The 26,689-nt window shown below is 39.3% G+C and overlaps 1 long non-coding RNA gene across 1 annotated transcript in view; it reads left to right on the forward strand.

Moving 5' to 3' along the window:
* LOC111819607 (uncharacterized) overlaps positions 1-26,671 on the forward strand; it is a 97,848-nt gene extending 71,177 nt beyond the window's left edge. Inside the window, exon 4 of the long non-coding RNA XR_002823185.1 lies at positions 26,360-26,671. This is a non-coding gene — a long non-coding RNA (uncharacterized LOC111819607). The remainder of the gene's footprint in view (positions 1-26,359) is intronic.
* Positions 26,672-26,689: the final 18 nt, after the last annotated feature.

Genomic DNA, 26,689 nt, shown 5'->3' on the forward strand with positions numbered 1-26,689 from the left:
TATAGGACAGAGTAGAACGGACCCATAGGTTTCCAAGGAACTACTGGTGGATACTGCTGACCTTTCAGTTAGCAGCCTAGCTCTAAACCACTACGCCACCAGGGTTCCCTAAGAGTAAAGGGGAGAGAATCCCTGTTATAACCACAATGGAAGAAGGTGGGGCTTCCTGAAGAAAGAGCAGGGCAAACAACAAACACGCCCACTACATAGATTGTATTACATCATACTGTAATTGTGCATTGATGTATCTGATTTAGCCTCCATATTCAACTCAGAGTAGCTGTACAGTGATGAGGAGCACAATTTGTCGCTCTCAGACTGTGAGAAGGAGACGGATGAATCTGGATTTCACTCAATGGGAAGAAGAGAGAATCCCCAAGTGCTGCAGCCTTGTGGCCTTGTAGCATTTGTTGTAACCACCAAAGCCAGCTGGGTCAACACCCTTTCAGTCACACCGAGAAAGAACGCTGGCACAGCCACTTGCCCTGCTGATCCTGGCACCTCCCCCGCTGAAGCCTGAAGCTCAGTGTTGCTGTTGCCTTGGAGGTCTGCAGAGATGTGGTCCTGGCCAGGCCACCTGCTTCAGCTTTTTCAGTGTCTCACACACTGCCAAATTTCCCTAGCCCACAGGGGTTTCTGAATAGAGAATAAAGGATTCTCCGTGATTTGGTGAGGCACCCAGTTGAGGGTTTTCTGCACCAAAATGGCCTGCTTTTCAAGTTCTCTCTTTTTTTTTTAAATATCTCTTTTAATGTCCTATTAAAGTAAACTTTATTTTGAAATGCTTTTAGATGTATAGAAAAATTGCAAAGATAACACAGAGAGTTCCCATATGCCCTTCACTCAGCTTCCCCTAATGTTAACAGCTTACATAACCATGACACATTTGTCAAAACTAAGAAACTAACACTGGTGCCTTACTATTCAACTAAATGATAGACTTTATAAAGATTCAGGCAGTTTTTCCACTAATATTTTTTTATCTTCCAGGATGCCACATTGACTTTAACCAAGTTCTTTTGACTGATTTACAGAGCCAATTCTCTAATGCCCAGATGATGGTGTGGTAGATTGATTGCCGTAATAGTCTCCATTTTTCACACCTACCTGTAACCATGCTCCTTGCAACGTGAAATTTGCTTCTCCTATCAAGAGGTGAATGTTTCCCACCCTTGAATCTGGGTTGGACTTGTGACTTGCTTTGGCCATAAAATGTGGCAGAAATGGAGCTGTGCCCATTCTGAGCCTAGGCCCCAAGAGGTCTTAGGTTTTTTTGCCTTCTCTCTTGGATGCCAGATTCCTTAATGAGAACAAGACTGGTCTAGCCTGCTGAATTGAGAGACCACATGAAGCAGACAGGAGATATCCCAACTAAGGCCATCCTAGACCATCCAGACCCAACCCAAACTTTCAGCGGACACAGATCCATGAGTGAGTCCAGCCAAGATCAGCTAAGCCCAGCCCAGAGCATCAGGACTACCTAGGTGGCTTGTAGACTTGTGAGCAAAATAAATGGTTGTTTTGTCAGCCACTGAGATTTTCTGGTTGTAGATATGTAACATTATTGTGGCAATAGATAACTGATATAATTGGGTCAGAAGAGATTCTGATATGGGCCACTTGCAGCTCAGGCTGCACAGTCACCAGCAAGTTCAGTTAGGTTGGTTGAATTTTTCAGATTGTGGGATTTTGAGACTGGTCTTAGACTTTTGTAACCAGGTTTAGTAAGCTTATAGGATCCACTTCTCTTGATCTGAGTGGGTTTGAAAAGAAAACCGATACATGGAAAACTATCTCTCCCATAACTCTGGGTAGTCTAGATGCTTTTTTAACCCTTGGTGTGATGGACATGTGCATACTAACTAAAGTAGTGGTTCACCTCAATATGGCACCAAGTTTCTTTCTATTGAGTTCTAAGGACAAGTTATCTAGCATTGTGGCTTGAGGACTTTGCTTCTTTGTGCATTTCCCAAAAAAGCCTCCTGTGTTGGCAGGGTTTTCTGCTGACTGCAGTGGGTATAAGTCTGGAATTTAGATTTGATGTTTTCAGCTGTTTTAGACAAAAAAAAAAAAAAAAAAAAGATTTTTTTTTTCTCTCCTAGGGTGGCCATCTTTTTTTTAATTTAAAATGTTCATTAAACTGTGGGATGCTGCCTTGGGGACAAAATTAGTTGTAAGAGGGCATTATATCAAATAGCATAATGCCCATTACTCAGCTTTATTTTCTCAGTCTTGGAGATAAATTCTGGTTTCCCTGGAGAAGGCTCTGATCCTCTCCTTTAGAAGGTTTCAAGTTTATCCTCTGCCCTTTCCATTCTCCTGGATTCCTCCTACTTCCTACTGGGATAGTGGCAATTTTCCCAGCATTGAAAAGACATAGGCAGTTGTCCCAAACTTTCTGCCAGTCTCCTTCCAGAGTATGTCTTACCCCTAACTCCATTGCAGGAAAGAGTTTCAGTGTCTTGTAGATTGGAAAGCAAGAGAGAAAGCAGCAATGCGTTTCTGAGCCCTGATCAAATAGTAACTGCAGAGAATGCTGTCTCTAATGTTACCCACTTCCAGGCTTTAATGTTCAGCTCTGAACTGGTAAGCACAGAGGGCTGTTGTTTTTGTTAGCTGCCATTGAGGTGGTCCTCGACTCATGGCAACTCCATGTGTTACAGAGTAGAACTACTCCATAGGATTTTCTTGGCTGTAATGTTTACCGTAATCTTTAAACTATACCTACCAAGGCACCCAGTCCCATATGCACACTCCAGAAACATGATGGTGTTGACCTAGTGTAAAGTATCATGTTCTCTCATTTACAAATGAAGAATCAGATTTTACTATGGGTCAGACTTCAAATGGCAAAAGCTAAAGTTTTCTCCTCTCTATTATTTTACAGATCACAACATATCAACCTTCCCATTTAAAAATGAATCATTTGATGAGATCAGCAAATATCAGGACCAAATGTTAGATAAGTAGATTGCTAAGGCCTCAAATGCCTACTTATTTGACACACTTCATCAAAGATTTCAGGATGCTCTCTACCTCAACCCTAACACATGGTAGGGAAAAGCAAGCAAGAACAGCACCCCAGCATTTTGCCCACAGTACAGGACTAACACTTTCAATAAACATAGGTGGTCTGGCTGCCCTTTCCATCCTCTCTTGTGCATGCTGGTATCTTGGCATGTGCACTTAACCCGTGTAATCCTCATCCTTTTAATTCTTAAAAAGGGAGATGGCTTTAATAGTGATTATTGAAAGACTTAAACACATGAGACATCTCTAAACTTTGAAGAGTTTCTTTTTACTCCAGTTATCACATCTTCCCTGAGCCTTATTTACCCCCAAGAGACAAGCATTGTGACATCGCTGAGCCTACTTTAGCCAAAGGACAAGGGATGGGGCATATCCAAGTTCTTCTCACCATTTTCAATCTTTTATAGATGCTCTTTAACCAGTTGGCCATTAGGATGGTTCTACATTTGGCATTAATTGTATCTGCCTACCTTCTCCACCAGATACAGATTGGTGCAGAGGATTTATTTGGGATTCTTTGGTTCTTTGGGATTCCTTTGCCCAAGACTTTAGCACCCTGCCTCTTGGTGGTTTGCATAGGGTATTGGCACCTGCTTCTGAAATCTCCTCAGGTCTGTGGTTGTGGATCTTCTGTCTGCTTAAAGGTGATTTTGAAATCACTTTCTCTAAGTGTCATTTTCAACCCCTGGAAGAGATTAGAGAGCTAGGGTTACCCCTTGTTATGGATTCAATTGTGTCCCTCAAAAATGTGTGTCAACTTGGCTAGGCCATGATTCCCAATATTGTGTGGTTGTCCACCATTTTGTGATCTGATATGATTATCCTATGTGTTGTAAATCCTAACATCTTTGAGCTCTGGTGGTGCAGTGGTTAAGTGTTCAGCTGCTAACCAAAATGTTGGCAGTCCAAATCCACTAGCCGCTCCTTGAAAACCCTATGTGGCAGTTCTACAATCCACCAGCCGCTCCTTGGAAACCCTATGTGGCAGTTTTACTCTGTCCTATAGGGTCACTATGAGTCAGAATCAACTTGACGACAATGGTTTTTTTTTTTTTTTTTTTTAAAGATATTAATGAGGTAGGATTAGAGGCAGTTATGCAGTTATATTAATGAGTCAGGATTAGATCGTATCTTGAGTCAATCTCTTTTGAGATATAGAAGAGAGAATTGAGCAGAGAGGAGAGGGACCTCATTACCAGCAAACAAGAAGAGCCAGGAGCACAGGGTGTCCTTTGGACCCAGGGTCCTGGGCTGAGAAACTCCTTGACCCAGGGGAAGACTGATGACAAGAGCCTTTCCCCAGAGCAGCCAGAGAGAGAAAGTCTTCCCTCGGAGCTGGAGCACTGAATTTGGACTTCTAGCCTCCTAAACTGTGAGAGAATAACCTTCTGTTTGTTAAAGCCATCCACTTGTGGTATTTCTCTTATAGCAGCGCTAGATAACTAAGACACCTCTGAACTCTGTCACATAGTGTGTTCCAGCAGTTCCAACAATCCTTCCTGAATTTTTTATTCCTTTTTATTTTTTCTGTACTTATATTTTATTAAAAAAAATTAGAAGATAGTCATTACAAAACTTCAAACATACCAGAAACACACAATACACAGCAATATTATTTTTAAGAGTTACCATTCTGTAAAATGTGCATTCTTGAAACATTACTCTTGCTTTAAAACTATGCATATTTAAAAATCAGATTCAAAAGTCAAATAGTTCAACAAGATTTGTAACAGAAAAGAGGGTTTCTTTGCTCCACTCCTCCCCACTCCTGAGTTTCAGTTTTCAGAGACAATGCATTTATCTCTTTGTCTGCCTTGGTCTCTGATTTTCAAGTTGAGTCTTGCCTCATCTGTCTGTTGCTCTTATTTTTTCCATGTTTAAATAAAAGTGAGGCTTTCTAAAGCGGATTGGAAGGTCTATGTGCATGGAGGGGGGCAAGAAGGCTTGTAAACTATATAGAGAAATTACGTGGGGACTCAGATGTTTTGTTGGGTCTCTCCAAAAGTGCTTTTCTATTGGTCTTTTCTCTGGGGCTCTTCAATTTGTCCAGGAAATCTCCTGTCTCCAGTACAGAGTGGAGGGGAAGATAATATGACTGACTGGCTGACACTATTCTGGGGGCAGTGCCATGCAAGAGGGTGGGGACCCACTATTTAGTATGGAGATTTTCTCTCCATTTCATCTTCCTGCCTCCATCCTCATCCCCTCCCTCTCCACCCTAGCCCTCCCCTGTGCCTGGTGCCACTGTGCCTGGAGCCGTCTTTTCAACCAGAACTTTGTGCGAGTATTAAGTCCTATAGAAAATAATCTGAGTAACTGTTTTCCCATTTCTTCCAAGAATGGTACATAGCTGGTCCATTTTAGAAGTTTACAAGAAAAGTTGATACATTAGGGCATTAGGTAATGTCCTGATGCAATAGATGAGTTAGGCATTAGGGCTTAATTTTCTCCTGGAACCCTAGTTGAGAAAGGCTCCCCTGGAGGTCTTTTGACTCAATTTCTCCACAGAATAAGCCTTGAGTCTTCTGTTGGGGAAAAGTCAGGGTAGTTGTCTGGGTATGCCAGATGGGAAAGGGGATCTAAAGGTCTAACTCCTTATACTATGGGCTTTCAAACACTCATCCTGTTTTCAGTCACCTGTCCAATTTATGCAGGTAACTGGTGCCTCTAGTGCCCAAGTGTTTTTGGGTTTTGTGGAAAACAATGATCTACATCATACGAGTCTCCCCCTCCCCACCTCACTCAGTATTATGGCACATGGCGTTCAGCTTTCTCTCTTCTTTAACACTTTCTCATCTTCCAAAAATGTGTTGACAACTCTTTTTCAGTATTGTATTTTCTTACATTCTATTGGTTCTTGAAGGCTTATATCTTGATTTTATCCCTCCAGTTTCATTTTTAGTGAGGTTTTGCAAGAGAGTAAACATGCATGTTGAATCTGCCATGTTTAACCTTCAGACTTTTTAGGTTATATGAACATATATAAGTTTATTGTGCAAGATCTCAATAATCATGTTCTTGAGCAATTTACTCTTCCTTTAAAAAATTACATAGTTTATTATTTTAATAGAAAAAGATGTTGGGGCTAGACAGTGTAGAATTTTTAAGCAAAATTTTTTTTTTAGTAATTCTTAAGGTATAAGAATAGCAACAAAACCTAAACATCACGGGGCATATCTAGCTTTTGATTATATACAACTTTTGTTCCTTATCACTATCAACACTCATTAACACAGAGCTCATACTGGTATCATATAATCACCTGTTTTACTTATTTTATGATAAACAAAGCAGGAAATCACACAAAGGAAGTGGCTCTGGTGGAAACGTTATGTGTGAACCTGATGCTGACTGATAGGGACAATATAATGCAAAATCTGTGCTATAACATATCAGGATATGGTGTTATAGCCAAATCACGTGTAAACCCTCACGTACACAAATATTAATTTTAAAAAATATATAAACTGGATCATCGCACACCCACTGATTTGCAACTTGCTTGTTTCTCTTTAAATATTGTGAACCTTTTCCATGTCAGCACATAAAGAGCTAGTTCATTCTTTTTTTTCCCCAACAACTTCCCAGATTGTTTCCAATTTTTTTTTTTGCTATTCAAAGCAATGTTATAATAAACATGCTTTTGTATTCTTTTTTGCTCATTTGTTTATGTATTTGTGTACGTTCCTTTTTCTGGAAGTAGAATTCTAAGTCAAAGGACCTGCCCCTTCACATTTTGATAGATAAGTCCAAATTGCCTTTTAAATAGCTTCCCTTAATTTTTGCTTTCCCACCAATTAAGTGTCAGGATGCCCCTTTTCGATTCCCTCTCCAAAACTGTAGTTATGTTCTCCTTTTAACCTTTACCTATCTGGTAAGTGAGGCAGTATTGTTTTGTTCACATTCCTTCGGTTATTAGGCAACATTGATCTTTTCTCAATTTCCAGCCTCAATACCCAAGCAGACACTTTCCCCCCATTTCTGATATGGTTGAAAAGCTGAGTTGTGCAGTATTGCCAGAGAGACAAATCAGGGCCTAAGTAAAGACTATTACTTAACTCCAAGGTAGGAGGGTCTCAAAATGAGTGCCCAGTGGGATTTCAGAATTGTTAAGGACCACTATCTGCATGTGTTTTCATTAATTTTTTCCCAAGTGGAAGTGTTCGTTGTGGTTTTCCAGTTTCTGTTTCTCTCATTATGTATTGGGTATATAGGTGGCTGATAACTTGTTTTTTTTTTTTCTTTCTTTCTTTTAGTTCATGGGTGTCACAGGTGTAATTTGTTTTATTCTCTTCTTTTGCCTTGTAAACATGTGTTGAGATGGTGCCCCATTGGCCAGGGTCCCTGAGTGACTATGATTAGCACAAACCCCTGCTGACCTATAATGGCCATGTTGTGTGAGCAAGAAATAAACTTCTATTGATCAAATCACTTAGATTTGGGAATTGTTTATTATTGCAGAGGTTGGTCAATTTTTATTTCCCTGTACTTCTCCAACAATATGGCAGCCATTTTTGAATGATGAAATGGAGAACTGTAAAAATAGCAGTGGATCTCATTAGAGGTATCATTTAGCCCATGATGCTACTGTCTAGCATCAAGACCCACAAACCCTCAATCCCAAATGGAACTCAAAATGTTATGTCCCTTTTCACTAGTTTGGATATAAACACAAACACCCTTACACTGAGACCCAAGTTGGGGTGACTCCCTGTGCCTCATCTGTAGCTTTGCTTGTCTGAGTTGATAAAACCTGATATTAAATTCTAGATACTATTCTAAAGGGAATAGGCAATGACTTCCTGTGTGTTATGATCAGTTAAAGAGGAAGAGGGTTGAAAAAGAAGAAAAATGGGTGGGGCTTCTGACTCTTAAGGGAGCAGAGTACAGTAGTCCACAAAACTTCCCTCACTTATGACACCAGCTATGAGTATGGGTGGGAGTTCCCAAAACCATCCTTAGGTTTGATAATTCACTAGAAGGACTCACAGAACTCCCTGAAAGCTGTTACACTCTTGGTTGATTTATTACAGGGAAAGAATACAGATAAAATAAGCCAAAGGAAGAATCGCACAGGGAAAAGTCCAGGATTCCAAATGTGGAGCTTACAGGTATCCTATCCCTATGAAGTCATGGACAGAGTTGTCTCCTGCTGATAATGATGTTTGACAACACATAGGAGTATTGCCAACCAAGGAAGCTCAACTGAGCCTTGGTGTTCAGAGTTAATTAATTAATTAATTTGTTTTAAATCTTGGCTCCATGGTTGACTGCCTGCATGGCTCACCTTTAGTCTCCAGCCCATCCAGAGGTAGTGCTGATATCACATGACTGACCTTTAGTGTCCAGTCCCTATGGAGGTAGAACTGATACCTTTGGTCTCCTGCACCTTAAGTGGTAGAGCTGATACCATGTGGCTGACCTTCAGTCTCCAGCTCCCTTGAAGGTAGAGTGGATACCATGTGATCCAAAGTTCCCATCATAAATCACATTATTAGACTGTCCAGTGGCCAAGGCACCCAGATAAACAAAGACACTTTTCCTAGAGATCACCTTCCAGAATACGAGGACAAAGACCAACCTACCATGGCTGGGCTGAATATCTGGCAGCCATTTGCCATTGAAGTTTTGATCAAATGACTCCCCTTGCCTGCATCCTTGTGCCTTGCTTTCTACAATACTGGAGTTGGAGCCTATATGTACCATGATCTAAAGTCTTGGCTATGCACCTACTCAGGCTGTGATCAGTGCCCTGATGGCAATACTGTTACCAGCCCCAGTCTCTACCAACTCACTCAGGCCACTGTTGCCTCAAAGGATGGGTAAGAAGGTGCTCCATACCAACATGCCCTGACCCGTGATATTATACCATGTATGATTGATCACATTTCTACTTCGGTAGGACCCAAGCCTGCCGCTAGGATGGTGAAGATAAGTTCTGGAATCAGCTGTCTCTCACTTCTGCCCAACTATTGGCCAACTGGCAAAGGTCTTCATTTCTTCATGCTCATGATGGGCTCTCTCTGGGGCTCTTTGATATATTGTCTTACAAATCTGGCTTTGGGCTGTACATTGTTAAGTTTGTGAGACAACTTTTAAGAACTTTTGAACCTCAATGGGAAGGGATTGGCATGCCAGGCTTTTTCTTATGAAGAGGTCCCTTTGTTTCTGTGGGAATATGTGGACACAGAAAGATATGTGGAAGTCTATCCACTAACTTTATCTTGCAGAACTTCGTGGTTATATATTGAGGAAGGAATGATAGGAATCCACTGGCCAAAATGTCCTGTTATATAATTCTTCAAAAGTTCAGAATGAAGTTATTGTAGAAAGCATTATTTTTAACTGAAGAAAGAAGATAAAAGAAAAAACAAAGGTTTGGTAAATTTTAATGTCCTACTTGTTTAAGAGACAAGTTTCTGGATAGCAGGAGGTTAGGGAGAAATCGAAAAAGTCCTAATAGATTAACACCAGGAAAAACCTAGAAAAGATACAAGGAGTAATTTAGATCTAGTTAGGCATAGAGAGGTAATGTTTGACGGTTTTCATTCCCATGGTGTCTTAGTCATCTAGTGCTGCTATAACAGAAATACCACAAGTGGATGGCTTTTAACAAAGAGAAATTTATACTCTCACAGTCCAGTAGGCTACAAGTCCAAATTCAAGGCATCAGCTCCAGAGGAAGACTTTCTCTCTCTGTCAGCTCTGGAGAAAGTCCTTGTGATGCATCAGTCTTCCCTTGGTCTGGGAGTATCTCAGCGCAGGAACCTCAAGCCCAAAGGACGTGCTCTGCTCCTGGCACTGCTTTCTTGGTGGTATGAGGTCCCCATGTGTCTCTGTTCGCTTCTATCTTTTATATCTCAAAAGAGACTTGTTTAAGACACTGTCTGATCTTGTAGACCTCATCAGTATAACTGCCACTAATCCATCTTATTACATCATAGTGATAGAGGTTACAACACATAAGGAAATCAGAACAGATTACAAAATGGTACACCATCATACAATACTGGGAATCATGACCCAGCCAAGTTGACAGATATTTTTGGGGGACACAATTCAATCCATGGCATATGGTAAGGCTTTTTGTTAGCATACTTACTTTTGTTAGGGAAATTTGGATTTATGTTCAAATAAATTTTACCTTACTGTACCAGACATAGGATTTTGTCTATAGCTAAAATATAAAGAGATTTATAAAAAAAAGAAAACAAAAAACAGATTTCTTATTATCAGTATAACTGAGACTTATACAAACAATTATAACAAATAATAAACTGAATACTCCCTATTATGTATCAGGTACTTTGCTAGCACTTTATATTCATTATCTTATTTAATCCTCATAACAAGCCTGTGAGAAATACTATCTTCATTTTATAGGTGAAAACATTGAAGTTTAGACAGATTAGTTCACGTGTTCATAGATACCTACCTCCGCAGTGATTTAGCTTGGATTAGATTTCAGGGTTCTCTTTCTCCAGAGGCTACATGCATACCTCCTATGCTCTTCTGGATCATAGCTGATGCAACATAGTTGATGAGTAAACAGAGGGCCACTTAAGTTTTACTCCTAAAATCTAAAATATGTTACAATTTGTTACCCTCTTTCTCTTTACCCCCTTACCCATACATAGCATTCACTCTCCAAGAAAAATTTTCAAGAATTTGCTTTGTTCAGGCTTACACTGAATTTTGATTATATTCACTAAGCATTCTAAATTGTTAACTGCCGTCAAGCTGGCTCCTGACTCATGGCAATCTCACCCACAACGGAATGAAATGCTGTCCAGTTCTGTGCCATCCCCATGATAGGTGGAGGATCAGACCATATACTAATCTAGGTTGGAGTTAAAAAAACATTACTGGTGGGGGGTGGGAGGGGAGGCAATAACCCAATTACTATGGGTGCTCCATAAAGGAGAAATGGAGAATTGTTTATATAAAAATAATCATAAATCTCTCTCTTATAAAGGGCAAGTTTCTTGGTGTCACCAAATCCATCTCATTTCTTTGGCACTATTAGTTTTGGATTCTAAAGAACGAAGGTGGACATTATTGGTCTGTCCCATATGTATAGACTTTGTTGAAACAAATTAACTTCAGCGTGTGTGTCTGAAGTGGTGGAACTGCCATCAATGCTATTTAAGGTTTGCCCAGCCCTCTGGGATAAAGTACCGTACTTAATGTCGCTGCTCAACAAGCAAAACATTTGATCGCCTCATTCTGTGTTATGTTACCTGGGACATAAGAAATAGAACTCTGAAATCCAGCATAGTTCAACCTCGCAAAGATTAGGGTGTCCTGGTCAACCATAAATTGCAAACAACTTGGAAAAAGTTTACAAACAATTTTTATAGGTTTTCATTTTTTTTCCTTTTCATTAGTTTTCTGCTTGAAATGAAATGGGAATGTGGTGAAGTCTGGTAAGGGCTGAAGAAAAGGAAAACCTTAAAATGAGTTAGACCATATCTGTGTATTAATGGAAAGGAACCTTCAGAGAGACCCAGAAGGGAACTAGCATTTGTTGAGCACTTCGCACGTGCCATTCACTTTATATGCAATCTCATTGCTCACAATAACCTGTGAGTTTACTGTTAATATTTTTATTTTACCAATGTGGAAACTAAGGCTCAAATAATTTAAATACATTTCCCAAGATTGCACCACTAATCAGCAGGAAAAATTGAATTTGAAGCCACACTTGCCTGGGTCCACTGAATTTCATGCTATTTCCACGAGGGTGTAAAAATAAGCTGGTCTAAGGTTTGTCTTCTCCCTCCAGTAGGCTGGTGTTTTCTGATGACATAGATATACTGAATAAATTGGTGTGGTAGGAAAATACTTCAACAATAAAAGGTATTTTTTCAATTCCTTTAATCCTCCTTTCCCAACATTTAAGAATCAAAAGGGATTTCTGGGTGCACTGACTTCAGTGTAGGGAAGACACAGAAGAATAAATAATCAATTTTTTTTAGAGCTTTTAGTTAGACTTTGTAAATTTTTAGGAAAAACAAAGCCACAGCTTTCAATGACAAGGGCCAGGCAATTGAACAGAAAAAGGGACTCATGCTTGATAAAGTACAGGGTCAGTGAAAAAGAGAAAGACTATTAACACAATGGATTGACATAGAGGCTGCAACAATGGGCTCACACACACCTACTATTGTGAGGATGGCACAGGACCGAGCAACATTTTGTTCTGTTATACATGGAGTTGCTATGAGTCAGAGCCGACTCAACAGCACCTAACAACAACAACAGATATAAATACTTAGAGGAAGCCTAGGGGACTCATAGCATAGAGTTTACACCATCAGCCATAAAATGAAGAAGGTTGTGTGATGACAAATGAGCCATTGTCCTACCGAAAGGTGTGTTGCACTAACATATGATAAAGAAGGAAGCAGAGGGGACGTTACTGGGGTTTGGACATAAGTGGATCCTTAAGAAGGATCCATGATAGAAAATTTCCAGACCCTCCCAGCTAAGTTTGGGAGATCCGAGAGTAGAAGAAACTGTAGTTTGGCTCTTTAGGTCAAGTCTAGAAGTTTGAAAACCTATGAAGAAACACTGTGTTTTGGCATGTAGCCTACGAGATTGGGATGTCATGGCTGAAGGACATGGGAGGGCAGATGGCCCAAGGACGCAATGAAGTCCATGCACCTAGAATGGTACGAAGAAGCAAGTGACCTGTTGGTGCCATGCATGCAGAGGAAATGTCCTTCTAGTAGATGTCTCATGAGGACTCCCCGCCAATAGCTGATGTTATCAGCAAGTGATGACTGTTCTACTCTCTGAATCCTTCAGTTTGGATCTCCCCTTTGGTTCCATCTGGAACACCTGTAAGTTCTAATGCTACTTCCAAACCTATCACAATAAAACTGAAAACAGAAATTTGAGCTTTTGATACCCAGGGGATGCACCTTTCCTGGATGTGACTGAATAGAAATAACTTGAGATTCTTCCCCAGAGCTGTAGAAACATGAAAATATGTACCATCTCTATTACATTAGCCACAAAACAACATTTCCCGAAGTCATCTCTTTATCCTATAACTCACGTTGCTGTTATTAATATTCTACTTCAATTTTCTAAAGAGGATTCAAAATATGGATGTCATTAAGACTTTTATCATTTGCATCTCTCTTTGACAGATACACGTTAACGTGTATCTCCATAATCTCAAGCATCAGCAAATGTTATCCAGAAGTGTGTAGACATTGCAAAAACGCTGTGCTCCCCACTTCCCCTTCATTCCCTGGCTTGTGGTATGGTTGGTAAGTAATCACTAAAAGATCAGGTAGACTGCTTGTTGACAGAACTTGTCCTCATTTTGATGATCCAAAAGTACGGGCTGAAAAATATGAATCAATGGCTTATTTTCTAATTATTAGTAGTTTATGAATATTTAACATAACACCACCTTGGGCAATGTTTACTTTGCTATTTTGAAAGTGCTTTCTTATAAAGTCTGGGACAGTTCCTGTTAGAAATACATTTGGCCCGACTCTGGAAAGTTTACACTGACGATATTAGAGCAGATAGCTTTGCAGTTGCTGAATTTTAGTTTTGTCTTAGAAAGGCAGGCAGGGAGAAGGGCTGGCTTCAGCAGGATCTGATATGGAAAAGTAAGCAGGAAGATCTTCTGAGAGATTCCACAGAGGGCTTGCTTTCTGTGTGCACACTGGAATGTCTTATGCTAATTTCTTGGGCTGTTAGGGAAAACATTAGGGAAATGCTGAGCTAGGCAAATGCCAGAAGTTCTCCATGTCTCCATGTTGTTTTTGTTTAAGTAGCTAAAGCAATTAGGCTGTTATTAGGGATACCTGGCTTGCCAATTCCAATTTTTCAAAATTAATCTTTAGAGTTATGCAAGCCCACAAACACAAACTTGCTAAACCATTTTTAACTAATGTAAAAATTAATCAATTTTTATGTAACGGTCCCCCAAGAGTAACTGTAAACTGGCAAATTAAGTGTGAAAGAGGGTTAAAAAACAACAACAACAACAAAAAAAAAACTGAGTGAGGTCTCAAACCGCAAGTAATAGTATTTAAAAATTCACCTGGTCTTATAAATACAAGTATTTGAGTATATATATATATATATTTTTTTTTTTTTGTTTTTTGAGAATTTCCATGTAAGACCTAATATTCTCATATTGTATTTTGCTTTTAATTTTAGACATGGTATGGCAGATTTAAGGCACTCTGGTGGTGCAGTTGTTAAGCACTTAAGGTGCTAACGGAAAGATTGGTAGTTGATCCCACCCAGCAGCTCCACGGGAGAAAGACCTGTCAATCTGTGCTCCCGTAAATATTACAACCTAGAAAATTCTATGAGGCAGTTCTACTGTGTCACATGGGGTCGCTATGAGTTGAAACTGATTCAACAGCACCTGACAACAACAAGATGACAGATTTGGTAAAGAATGAAAGGAACTAAATGTTTTTTAAGTTTTCACTTAAGGTTTTTTTTTGGGGGGGGAGTTCTTGAAAAAATAATTTTTATGAATAATTTAAGAATTATTTAAACCTGGGTTCCAATTTTCTCAAATGCAGTTTCAAAACTATGCAGAGAAATGAACAGGACTGGAAAATCAGAACGTGAGACCCTATTAGTGATAGACTACCCTCCGTATATCAGGTCAGCACCTCTCTCCCCATGTTAGGGCATGTTGGTTGCTAACAACAGAGACCAATTCTAGCCAATTTAAGCATACAGAGACTTTGTAGGAGGATTCTGGACAGCTCACAGATTTCAGGGAATTACTGAATCACCAGGCTCTGGAAGCACAGGATCCGAAGCAGCTCCTGGGAACTCAGTCAGGAGCTCACTGACAGCATCTTGTTTGGGCAGTACCCTTGGAAACACCCAACGGCTTCCATCTGTTTTTTACCCCGGCGTCCCTAGATGGTGCAAATGATTATCGACTCAATGGCAACTGGTTTTGTTTTGGGTTTTGGTAGATAGATACAGGCTCCCAGGAGAGAAAGTCTGGTTGGTTTGACTTGAGTCACATGAGACAGTCCCACAGGACCGCAGAGAATGGGAAAGGGTATGGTGCAGGCAAAAGCAATAGGCTTTCTATTTCACTGTACTGTTACAAAGTGGAACCATCAAACGGGGCTTTATTTCCTGTTACCCTTGAACCTTACCATCTAACCCAAAGTCAACATGAACGCAGGTACCAGTCACTGTTGCACTGACTCCAACTCATTGTGACCTGATGCGTGTCAGAGTAGAACTGTGCTCCGTAGGGTTTTCAATGGCTGATTTTTTGGAAGTACGTCACCAGGCCTTTCTTCTGAAGCACTTCTCAGTGGACATGAACCTCCAACCTTTTTGGTTTGCAACTGAACACATTAACCATTTGTACCACCCCAGGGACTTTGAATGCAGTTAGAGAGACAATATTTAGATTAAGAATCTGCTTCTTTGACATGCCTTTTTGCTTCTTCCTCTAAGGTTTTTGAATGAATTCTCTGGAAAATTCTGGTAGGGAAAGCACTGAGCTAAAGGAAAGGTATGGATTAGGAGTTAGGTGGTCAAAGCATGTTGATGGCAAAGGCAACACTCTCTTCTTTCTCAGACACACATCCCTCATTGTTAGAAGGATTTAGAAAACAAGCTCAATCTACTCTTTATTTTCACTCATTATTATTATTATAATAACCTACTCTGTAATTCATGCAAATTCTCGACAAATCTTGATAAGTGTTACTGGAAACCAGTGCAATCAACATTCTAGATATACTTGCCTCTATATTGGGAATTACCGTCTAGTTAAATATAATGACATAAACTGTTCCTATCTGATTATAGTAATGTAATGAGATGGTTTCTGTATCAGCCATGCATTTAATTAAAATAATGTGTCAATGATGAGCATATAGGAAACGATTGAGATAATTAACGATAAACACTGACTTTACAAACAACTTTATTTTTATATATCCCCATCCTTTTTCCACTCTATTCAGAGTTCTGAGGTTCTTGACTTCTGTGAAGAATAGTCTTACACAATATTTGTATTTCTTTTAAGAAAGTCTCATACTATGTGACTGACTTATAGGCAGAAGTAGATTTACTTTGAAAGTAATGAAACTATATAGTTCGGGACCCCTCACTTTGATCAGCCCTTCTAAGGCCCTATAACTAACTTAGTACTTGCGTTTTTGTGGCATTTCTTAAATATAACCCCATAAATTGTATTAGATTTGTTGTTGTTGTTAGCTGCTGTAAAGTTGGCCCCAACTCATGGCAACCCAGTGCACAACAGAACCAAACACTGCCCAGTCCTGTGTCATCCCCATGATCCGATATGGATCGGATAGTAGTAATCCATAGGGTTTTCACTGGCCTACTTTCAGAAGTAGATCACCAGGCCTTTCTTCCTAGTCCATCTTAATCTGGAAACTCCTCTGAAACTTGGTTAGCATCATAGCAACACTCAAGTCTCCACTGACAGAAGGGTGGTGGCTGCACATGAGGTGGATTGGCCAAGAATTGAATCCCACTCTCCTGCATGGAGGATGAGAATTCTACCGCTGAACCACCACTGCCCTTGTGTTAGCTTTGTTCTTGTTGTTGATAGGTGCCATTGAGTAGATTCTGATTCATAGCAACCCCATGTGACAGAATAGAACGGCCCCGTAGAGTTTTCTTGACTATAATCTTTATGGAAGAAGATTGCCAGGTCTTTCTCCCCCTGAGCCACTGGGTAGGTTCGAACTGCCAATCTTTCAGTTAGCAGCCAAGCACTTGACCATTATGCCACAAGGGCTCCTTTGTATTAGCTTTAAATTCCACAAAACCTAGTTCTGCTGTGCTTCTAGGTTTTGTATACATAACCAACCCAATGCCAGCTGTCCCCTCAGCCACACCCTGATTCTGTTTTGGCCCACATCAACCCAGATTTGCAACTCTGTCCATTCAATGGTTTTTTCAAGAAATTCGAGAGCCCAAGCAAAGATTGTGTGTGTGTGTGTGCATTTTAGAGTTTACGGAAGATCTGAGAGCATGGGACACATCAGTGTAGGAGTGGGACTCCTACATTACATAACCTACAGCATTTTAATAAAAATGTCATACTAGATATTTACGTTCTCTGGAGTTCTTTCTTTCTTGGCCTTGCATCTACCAAGTTTCTGCTGCTGATTTTTTTCCCCCTTGCTCTTCCTTCCCTGGATCCTCTCTTCTTTTGATTTTTCCAAGAAGTCTTCAAGATCCTTGGCCCTCAGTTAGGCAGTGCAGTATGGCTCTCTCACTGCCCCTACCCCTGGCTTGCCTGCTTATCCATAGCAAGACTAGGAATGCATGGAGAGATTTCATACGTCCATGAAAGTCTTTTACTTGATCTTGTCCTTTGATGTCTCAACTCTCATTAGAACAACTCTTCAAAGTATTTTGTTTTCCAAAAATGTTCAACGCTTGTACCAAGAGGACTTTGGGAACTGAAATATTCTCTACTCCCATCGTTTTACGCTCATGTTTTCACATTTGAAAGGTACTTAACTGAAGAACACTTGGGGTTGCATGATTTGCTCTAAGATGACCATCTTGTCTCTTCACATCTTAGCCCAGACGTAGCACATAGTAGAGACTCAGTGAATTGAGCCTCTATTCGTTTATTGAACAAGTAGATGAAATCAGCATATTTATAAGAGGCGGCATATTGGTATCTGCACTTTTGATGGAAGAAGATGAAGGGAAACACCACAATGACCGGGGCCCTTCCCCAGATGGTTTACAGCATCTGTATAGATTGGAAGAGCAAAGAAAGGAAAAGAAAAGAGAACCAAGTCACACTAATATATTTATCTTCAACTGAAGTGACAAATAATAGGTACATTCTGAACTAACTAATCCCTACTATTGATGTATGTATGCAGTCGTTCAGTTTTATAAATGCTGTTTTACAGGTTTTGGCAATGTCACAATAAGACAGATTCTGTAGAAACAGAATTAATGTTTTAGAGAGCATTTGTTTTTGTATTGCACGTAAGAAAATACAGAAACAGAATATGTAGAATGATAAAGAATAGACTTTAAGAAAAAAGTTAGGTAAGAAGGCTTTTTGTTCACCACATGTTGGGAGAACCTTTTGAATATTATTATACAGGCAAAAACAATTCTCAAAATAGCACTTGAAGAAACAAAGTATTTTTTTGGTTCCTGAAATAAATGCCTTTCTTCTTTGTAGGGCTTTTTGCTTGCCCCAAATTGTAATTTATATTTCCTTTTAATTAGTGCCAATTCTCTTCTCAAAGAGGAGACGTGTTTTCTGACACCACCCAACGTCTCCTTGGTGTCATCTGCCATTGTTCTCTCATCCTGAGGGTTGACTGCCCAACTCTTTGATTAAGATTAGTCACCATGCACTTGTCAGGAATGAAGCTTCCAACTGACCTGCCATGGGATTCTATCAGGCATTTCTTAAACCAGTTTTTGTCACGTAACAACTCGATTTAGAATGAAGAGATTAAAGCTCATGAAGGTGATATTATCAGGCTGCTGGGAGGCAGAGAGTACCTCATGGGGTCTTTTGAAGTGAACAACTAAGTATTTTAGTGGTGATCTTACTATCAAATATTTCCTTAAAAAAGCTTGCAAGACTCGTTAGATCTACATTAAGCGCCCAATACCATTATTTCTAAGAGACAACATTAGTATCAGAATTTTCCATGATAAGCCATGAGTTGGGAATTTTTTGGTTCTGCATTTTTTATGAGACATGAGATTTAATAGACTAGAATAGGGACTAAAAGAAAAAAAAAAAAACTTTTCTTTTATGGGATTCTGTGACGCCATTTATTGTAACTCTATTCCCCACCCCTTCTCAAGAAGTTTAGTCATCACACTTTTTCTTAGAACTAGACCCAAACTGGAAGTTTGAGTCTAAAATCTTTTTAGTGACAGATTGGCAGGAAGTGTATTTAGTATTAGGAGACATTGTTAGCTTAGGACAATATGTTCTTTTAAAAAGTACACATGGCCCAGGACTTCTGCAAGAATTCATTTTATAATTGGAAAGTGAATGAAGAAAACATAAGAAACATTTCTCTTTACTTTGGTTTCTTTTTTTCTCGTTACAGTTTTTTTTTTTTTTTAAATGACAGCAGCCTCCATTTATCACTTAACCTATCGATATAACCATAGTGGTACCGTTGATTTCCAACTGTCAAGCAAGCCTTTTCTTGCTTCTGGGAGCCCACGTCTATTCATTTATTAGTGTGTGTGCTTGAGGGAGGGAGCTGAACCCATTGATCCAATGGTGCACCTGCTGGTTAATATTTAATGTTTATTCCCATCACTGAAATGATTTCAGGTTTTGATATTGACAGTCATTCACATGCACAGATTGGTGTGGTCTGTGGTGCATAACATACTCTCCAGCAGGCTACGGTGCATTTCATCTTTGCAGATTTATTTACTTACCATGTAGTAGTTTTGAAGTGTTACTTTCCAGATGGCAGTCTTACCGTAGAGATTTGAATTTGAGCTCATCTTGATGTCTTTTGGTGGAAAAATTATGTAAAAGACACTTGCTCCCTACATTTTCTCAGCAATTGAACAAAATTAGAACTTTAACATCTTTGAATGTCCTTGGGAATTATTGACCTTTATAATTACCATAACACCCATGTTTCCTCATATTATTTCTTACTAGAGATCCTTTGGTGTCCAAGAGAAGGATTCTGCTCTCAGATTTTCACCACAGCAACAAACATTTGACTTCATGCCTTTCTTGTTGTGCATTTATAAGACTCTAAATCTTGGCTTTTATTGTGGGATCCTTGACAGTCTGCCCAGCCTCGTCTTTGAAGCCAGTGTCATCTTCCTAGCCATCATATACTTGCTGGCCCCTACAGAGGACCATGAATTCCCAGCAGTATTTGGGCAGTTTTCCTGTCAACGTATGTTTTGTCATGCTGGTTCTGACCAGTTCCAATTTTGATTTCAAGATCATTTGGCTTTTTGCCTTGATTCCTGTCAAATCCCTGGATTTGACACTCGTTTTGGTCTCTTTGGACTTTGAACTTCATCTTTTCCAAATGATCTTTGGTTTTGTTGTTTCTCCTGCTCTGAGTAATCCCAGGCTTTTCTGTTCCCATTCAAACCCATAGAATCTCATGATGATCCTGACCAAATGTTTGATCACCAATCTGGTTGGGTCAGACCAGCAGTCTCTTCAAGAGGAAAAAAATTATATATTGTTTTATCTTTTCTATGTCCTCTACAATTAAAGAGGTACCAAACTTTTGCCGTCTCATCAGGGGCTCCAGTGGTCCTGTGCTTTTCATGGTTATAGTATTGCTTATACTTGATTTTTAAAATTGTGAATTAATATTAACTATAGTTTATTCAGAAAACCTGGTGGTGTAGTGGTTAAGAGTTAAGCAGCTAACCAAAAGGTCGGCAGTTCGAATCCACTAGGCACTCCTTGGAAACCCTATGGGGCAGTTCTACTCTGTCCTACAGGGTTGCTATGAGTCAGAATCAACTTGACAGCAACGAGTTTGGTTTGGTTTTATAGTTTATTCATTAAAAAATTACACATTCCACTGGCTTCTCTGCAAAATTAGTTCTATTCTTTTATCTTTTAGGGAAGCACATGAGAGCCTGTGAGGCACTGGGCCTCTAAACAAACTTTTGTCTAGTTATATTTGTGAACTGGACAGAAAATTAGAAAACAGTGTACTTCTCTATCATATTTTTAATTCATCAAGTAAATTCTTAAAGAAAAGTGAGTAGTTCTCATAGTTCTAATAAGGAATTTTTCAAATATACTAGAAGATAATGTTTTGAGTTAAAAATAGAAGTATGGGTCTTGGAGACAGACGGTCTGTATTCCAAACTTGACTGTGTGATCTCAGACAAGTCACACAATTTTGGAGCCTTGATTTCTTCATCTCTAAATGATTATACTGACATGAGGATAAAATGGTATAACTTATATGAAGTGTTTAGCATGGGGCCTCATTTATAATTTTGTTGTTAGGTGCTGTTAAGACAATTTTGACTCACAGTGACTCCATATGACAGAGTAGAACTTCTCCATATGGTTTTCTAGGCTATAATCTTTATGGGAGCAGATTGCCAGGTCTTTCTCCCAAGGAGCTGCTGGGAAGCTTCGAACTCCAACCCTTTCAGCTGAGCGCTTAACCATTGTGCTACCAGTGCTCCTCCTTGTTTACAAAAACTAAATAAATTTTATTATGAGATGTACATTATGTCAGAGTGCTTTCATCTAAAAGTAACAGAAATCTGGACTCAAACTTGCTTACATAAGGAAATTTATTTTCTCATATAACAGGAAGACCAGTGGTGGAGCAGACCTAACGGGTGACTGAGTTCACAGCTCAACCATGTCATAAAGACTCAGATTCTTTCCATCTGTGATCCACAATGATTAGCGCTGGCTTCATGCGTAGATGGTAACAATGTCTTAGCAGTTTCCAGGCATGACAATATCCAGAAGAACAAGGGAGGCTATTCTATTTGCAGTTCACAAGCCTATTTCTGAGCCAATCACTAACAAAATAAGTGAGATTCTGCTTATACTAATCAGACACCACTTCTACAGAGTCAGCTGCTTCTGGGGGGAGAGGTAGATTCCGAAAACTATCCAGCATCTTTTACGAATGTTGGAAGGGGAATGTGTGCTGTGTAGACAATTGACAGCATCTATTGCATGTAGAGGAGCCCGATGGCACAGTGGTTAAAGTGATCAACTGCTAACTGAAAGGTCAGCAGTTCAAAACCACCAGCGGCTCCTCAGGAGAAAGATGTGGCAGTCTGCTTCCATAGAGATTTACAGCCTTGGAAACCCTGTGAGGTTGCTATAAGTAGGAATACACTTGACAGCAGTGTGATGGCACGTAGAGAAGATGGTATCAGTCCAGTTCTTTGACTACTGCTTCTTTTGTCTACTGCTACATTTGCTTTTACTTGAATCACAGTCAATGCCCACAAAGCAGCAGCCAAGAAATCAAACGACACATTGAATTGGGCCAATCTGCTGCAGAAGACCTCTTCAAAGTGTTAAAAAGCAAAGATGTCACTTTGAGAACCAAGATACTCCTGACCCAAGTCATGGTATTTTCAATCACCTCATATGCATGTGAAAGCTGGACAATGTATAAAAAAGACCAAAGAAGAATTGGTGCCTTTAAATTATGGTGTTGGTGAAGAGTATTGACTATACCATGAACTGGCAAAAGAATGAGCAAATCTGTCTTGGAAGTGCAGCCAGAATGGTCCTTGGAATCGAGGATGGTGAGACTATGTCTCACATACTTTGGACATGTTATCAGGAGGGGCCAGTCCCTGGAGAAGGACATCATACTTGGTAAAGCATGGGTCAACAAAAAAGAGGAAGACCCTCAATGAGATGGATTGACACAGTGGCTGCAACAATGGGCTGAAACATAGCAACTATTGTTGAGGATGGCACAGGACCAGACAGTGTTTTGTTCTGTTGTACATAGGGTTGCTATGGGTCAGAACTGACTGGATGACACCTAACAACAACAGACACAATGATAGCCAGTGTGAAGGCACTAATAGAACACAAGGCTGAATTCCAATGAATCCTCAAGTCTTTCTCAAAGATCAAGTCTGCATTGAAATAGGTGCTGGGAATATTCTATGATTTCATTGTCTCAGTTGGTTCTGCTATTTCAGATATTGCTAGAAGTTGTAGAGACTTTCTAACCCCATGTTAGCATTAATCTAAATGCTTAACTGACTCCTCAAGATGGGAGTGGGAAAAAAATTAAAAATTTGGGAAAAAAATTAAAAATTTTGAGAGTTGAACAAATCATTATGTCAACCAGAACAATGTATCCCTGTGGGGCTCAGAATCCTCGAGATTGTCTCTATCTTATGATTTTCCAAGATTACCCAAAGAGCCTCAGTGGCATAAGAATCTTCAGGGTCTGGTGTTAGTAGTAACAAAGAATTGTCTGCATCGTTGAGAGGTGTGTCATATTAGTTGACATTGCTGGGGAAAAAGTACCAAGAAATAGGTCTTACTTGCCAACTATTAGGATTGTATTTCCTAATTTTTGTAGAAGTGTGGCAAGGACAACAAAAGAAGGTCAATATGGAGTTTTTGGCCTTGTCACACTTGACATAAAATAGTCAAATATTGATTATTATTGATTTTTAAACTTAATAATTACCACTTAATTTATCTAAGTCTTTCACATTCTTTGACTTGATCCTTAAGATATCCATGTAGGAAGGCAGGACAAACATAAATGTTTTTATTTTGCAGATATAAACAAGAATGGAAAGATAAAGGGATTTTACTTAGAGTCATCCTTCTGGCACTAACCCCAGGGCTTTTCATTACATTACGTACTATGTGTCTATTGTTTTCCTTGATGTTCTGTCTCCTGAACTAGAGGATATACTCTTTAAGTTAAGGGCTGTATCTTCTATGTATTCTAGAGTCTAATATTTCAGAATCCAAGAAATGTTTGTTGATTATAAATGATTTGCTGAACTAAGGCAAGATTGAAAATAATTGAGTTTGAGTCTTTCCTGACAATTACACACCTCTGGACAAAACAATAATTTCTCAAGGTCATGGAAGCTCCATAGATACTTCCAAACTCCCTGAGGGACTGAATTGGTGGGCAGAGGGCTGTGTGGACCATGGTCTCAGGGAACATCTAGCTCAACTGGCATAACACAGTTTATAAAGACAATGTTCTACATTCTACCTTGGTGAGTAGAGTCTGGGGTCTTAAAAGCCTGTGAGCAGCCATCTAAGATACTCCACTGGTCTTACCCCTTCGAGAGCGAGGGAGAACGAAGAGAACAGGATACAGGGAAAAGATTAGTCCAAAGGACTAATGGACTACAGCTACCACCACCTCCACCAGGCTGAATGCAGCACAGCTAGATGGTGCCCGGCTACCACCACTGACTGCTCTGACCAGGGTCACAATAGAGGCTCCTGGACAGAACTGGAAAAGGATGTAGAACAGAATTCTAACTCACAAAAAAAAAAAAAAGACCAGATTTACTGGCCAGACAGACTAGAGAAACCGCTAGAGTATGGCCCCCGGACACCCTTTTAGTTCAGTGATGAAACCCCTCCTGAAGTTCACCTCAGCCGGGGATTGAACAGCCTCATAAAACAAAACAGGACTAATGAGGCACAACAGTCCAGGGACAAGGACTAGAAGGCAGGAGGGGACAGGAAAGCTGGTGATAGGGAACCCAAGGTTGAGAAGGGACAGTGTTGACATGTCATGGAGTTGTTAAGCAATGTCATAGGGCAATATGTGTACTGTTTAATGAGAAACTATGATCTGCAAACCTTCATGTAAGGTACAAAAAAAAAAAAGAATTATCTATGTGAGATCAAACTGACAACAGCAACTCAAAAGGTTTGATGGGAAGCCTAGGAGACAGTGAGTTGAAGATAATGATGATAGAATAATTTGGAAAAGGATAGAGAGAATAGCAGGACAGCTGGAAGAATGTAATCGATGTCACCGAATTGTACATGTAGAAACTTTCATAATGGTGTAACTTTGGCTATGTATATTTTCACCAAAAAAAAAAGTCCTCAAGGTCAAGAAGGGAGAGTGTTGACACGTTGTGGGGTTCTTAACCAATGTGATTAAACAATATGTGTACTGACTGTTTAATGAGAAACTATTTGTTCTGTAAACCTTCATATAAAGTACAATAAAAAAATTAAAAAAAAACAATAATTTCTCCCCTGGGTCAGTCTTAGAGGCCGTTTATTTATATGAAAGTGAACCACTCTTCTACAGAATTTTTTTTGAAAAGGCAGTTTGCTTCTTAATTTGCTCTCCTTGACTTTTTGTTGCTACTTCATAGACTTTATCACAAAGTACACTGAATTTTAAAGATGCAAATCCATACCATACCCAAAACCCCAAGCGTTATAAAGTAAGTCAAAGGCAGATGTAAACAAAATTAAAACTAAACCAAAACAAACACAAAGAAAAAGATAAACCATTCCCCAAAAGCAAACAGAATCACTAACCTCCAAAGATGACTTTTCCAGGAGAGATGACAAACACAACCAATTGGAAATGAATCAGTCTAACATGTGCAATCAAGGATAGGATAATAGGATCAGCATCAACAAAATTCAGGATAATTAAGTAGTTTTAAGCATGTGAGATGAAGCACTTTCTGCAATAAATAAACATATTTCTATAAAATCATGTTATTGTAATCTAAGAATAACTTTCTAAATGAATTAAATAGACCATTAGTACATTTTCTTATGGCCACCATTTTTAACTGGTGCTTGTTGATTTCATTGGAAACACCTGTGTGAGTCATGCTTCATCCTCAGTCTTAATCTTCAGGGTGAATTCCTACATGAATGACACAGAGCAATGAGCTAAAGTCTAGAATCTAAACCAGGGCTTCAAACTGGTTCATTCCTGTACATACCCCTACTGAGAATTTGCATTTCTAACAAGTTCCCTGCTGAGAATTTGTATTTCCATCCCAGATATACTGAATCAGAATCTACATTTTAACAGGATATCCAGGTGATTCTTATGTATAACTTCCTAGGAACTAGTTAGAAATGCAAATTATCAGCAGGGGTCCGTACAGGAATGAACCAGTTTGAAGCCCTGACCTAACCCCAGATGGATGGGGAGGTGGCATTGTAAACTACATTTATCTGCTTGGAGTCATTTGAAAAATGGACTAATTATCTTCTTTCTATTTTCATCTTGATCAGCTTTCCCATTCCATAATTGCTTTGGTTTTTATTAGTGTTTTGCTGACAACTAAAGTTAACGAGTTCATCTGGATGGACAGTTGCTGCAAGGTGTTTCTAGACAATAATTTTTTTTACTCTGTCGTGTGTGGTCTGCAAAATCCACAGGAAGAAAATGCTGACATAAAAATATATATTAGCATTCAGTCAGAATATGGCATTTCCTAGTGATGTGCAAATAAATAAAAGAGTGAGATTGTTCCTTTCCAAATATCAGTTAAAATAGATCATTATTAGGATGTAGTATAATGTACATTTTTATACCCAAAATACAAACTTTGTGATTTTTTTTTAAATCTTTGGTGAATGAAAGAGAAGTTTGGAGGCTAAGACACTTTTGTGTATTGTTTTTGATGTAGCACTTATGTCTCTGGTTTTGATTTAAAAAATAACTAGCATTTTAAAAACCAGCAAATTGATTATTTCTATTATGGTAAATGATGCATTATTCAACAGATATGTACAGAGTTCACAGATTATCTATTAATTTATTTTCTCTCCTTTTATTTTTTACTTTGCCTACATGTTATTTAGTTCACCAGAGAAAGTATAAAGATTAAGAAAGGATGAACTAATCCTGGATTATTCAGGTGAGTCCAATGTAATCACAAGAATCCTTAAAAGTGGAAGAAAGAATCAGAAGAGAGAACCAGAGAGATGGAAGAGTGATATTGATGGCTTTGAAGATTGAGGAAGGGGTCATGAGCCAAGGAATATGGATGGTCTCTAGAAGTGAAGTTCCTGTCACGCTTGGCTGATAACCAAAAGGTTGGAGACTTGAGTCCACCCAGGCGTGCCTTGGAAGAAAGGTGGGGTGATCTACTTCCAAAAAATCAACTGTTGAAAACCCTATGGAGCACAATT

Source organism: Trichechus manatus, unplaced genomic scaffold, assembly GCF_000243295.1.
Source record: "Trichechus manatus latirostris isolate Lorelei unplaced genomic scaffold, TriManLat1.0 scaffold00013, whole genome shotgun sequence".
In the NCBI taxonomy this organism is placed as follows: Eukaryota; Metazoa; Chordata; class Mammalia; order Sirenia; family Trichechidae; genus Trichechus; species Trichechus manatus.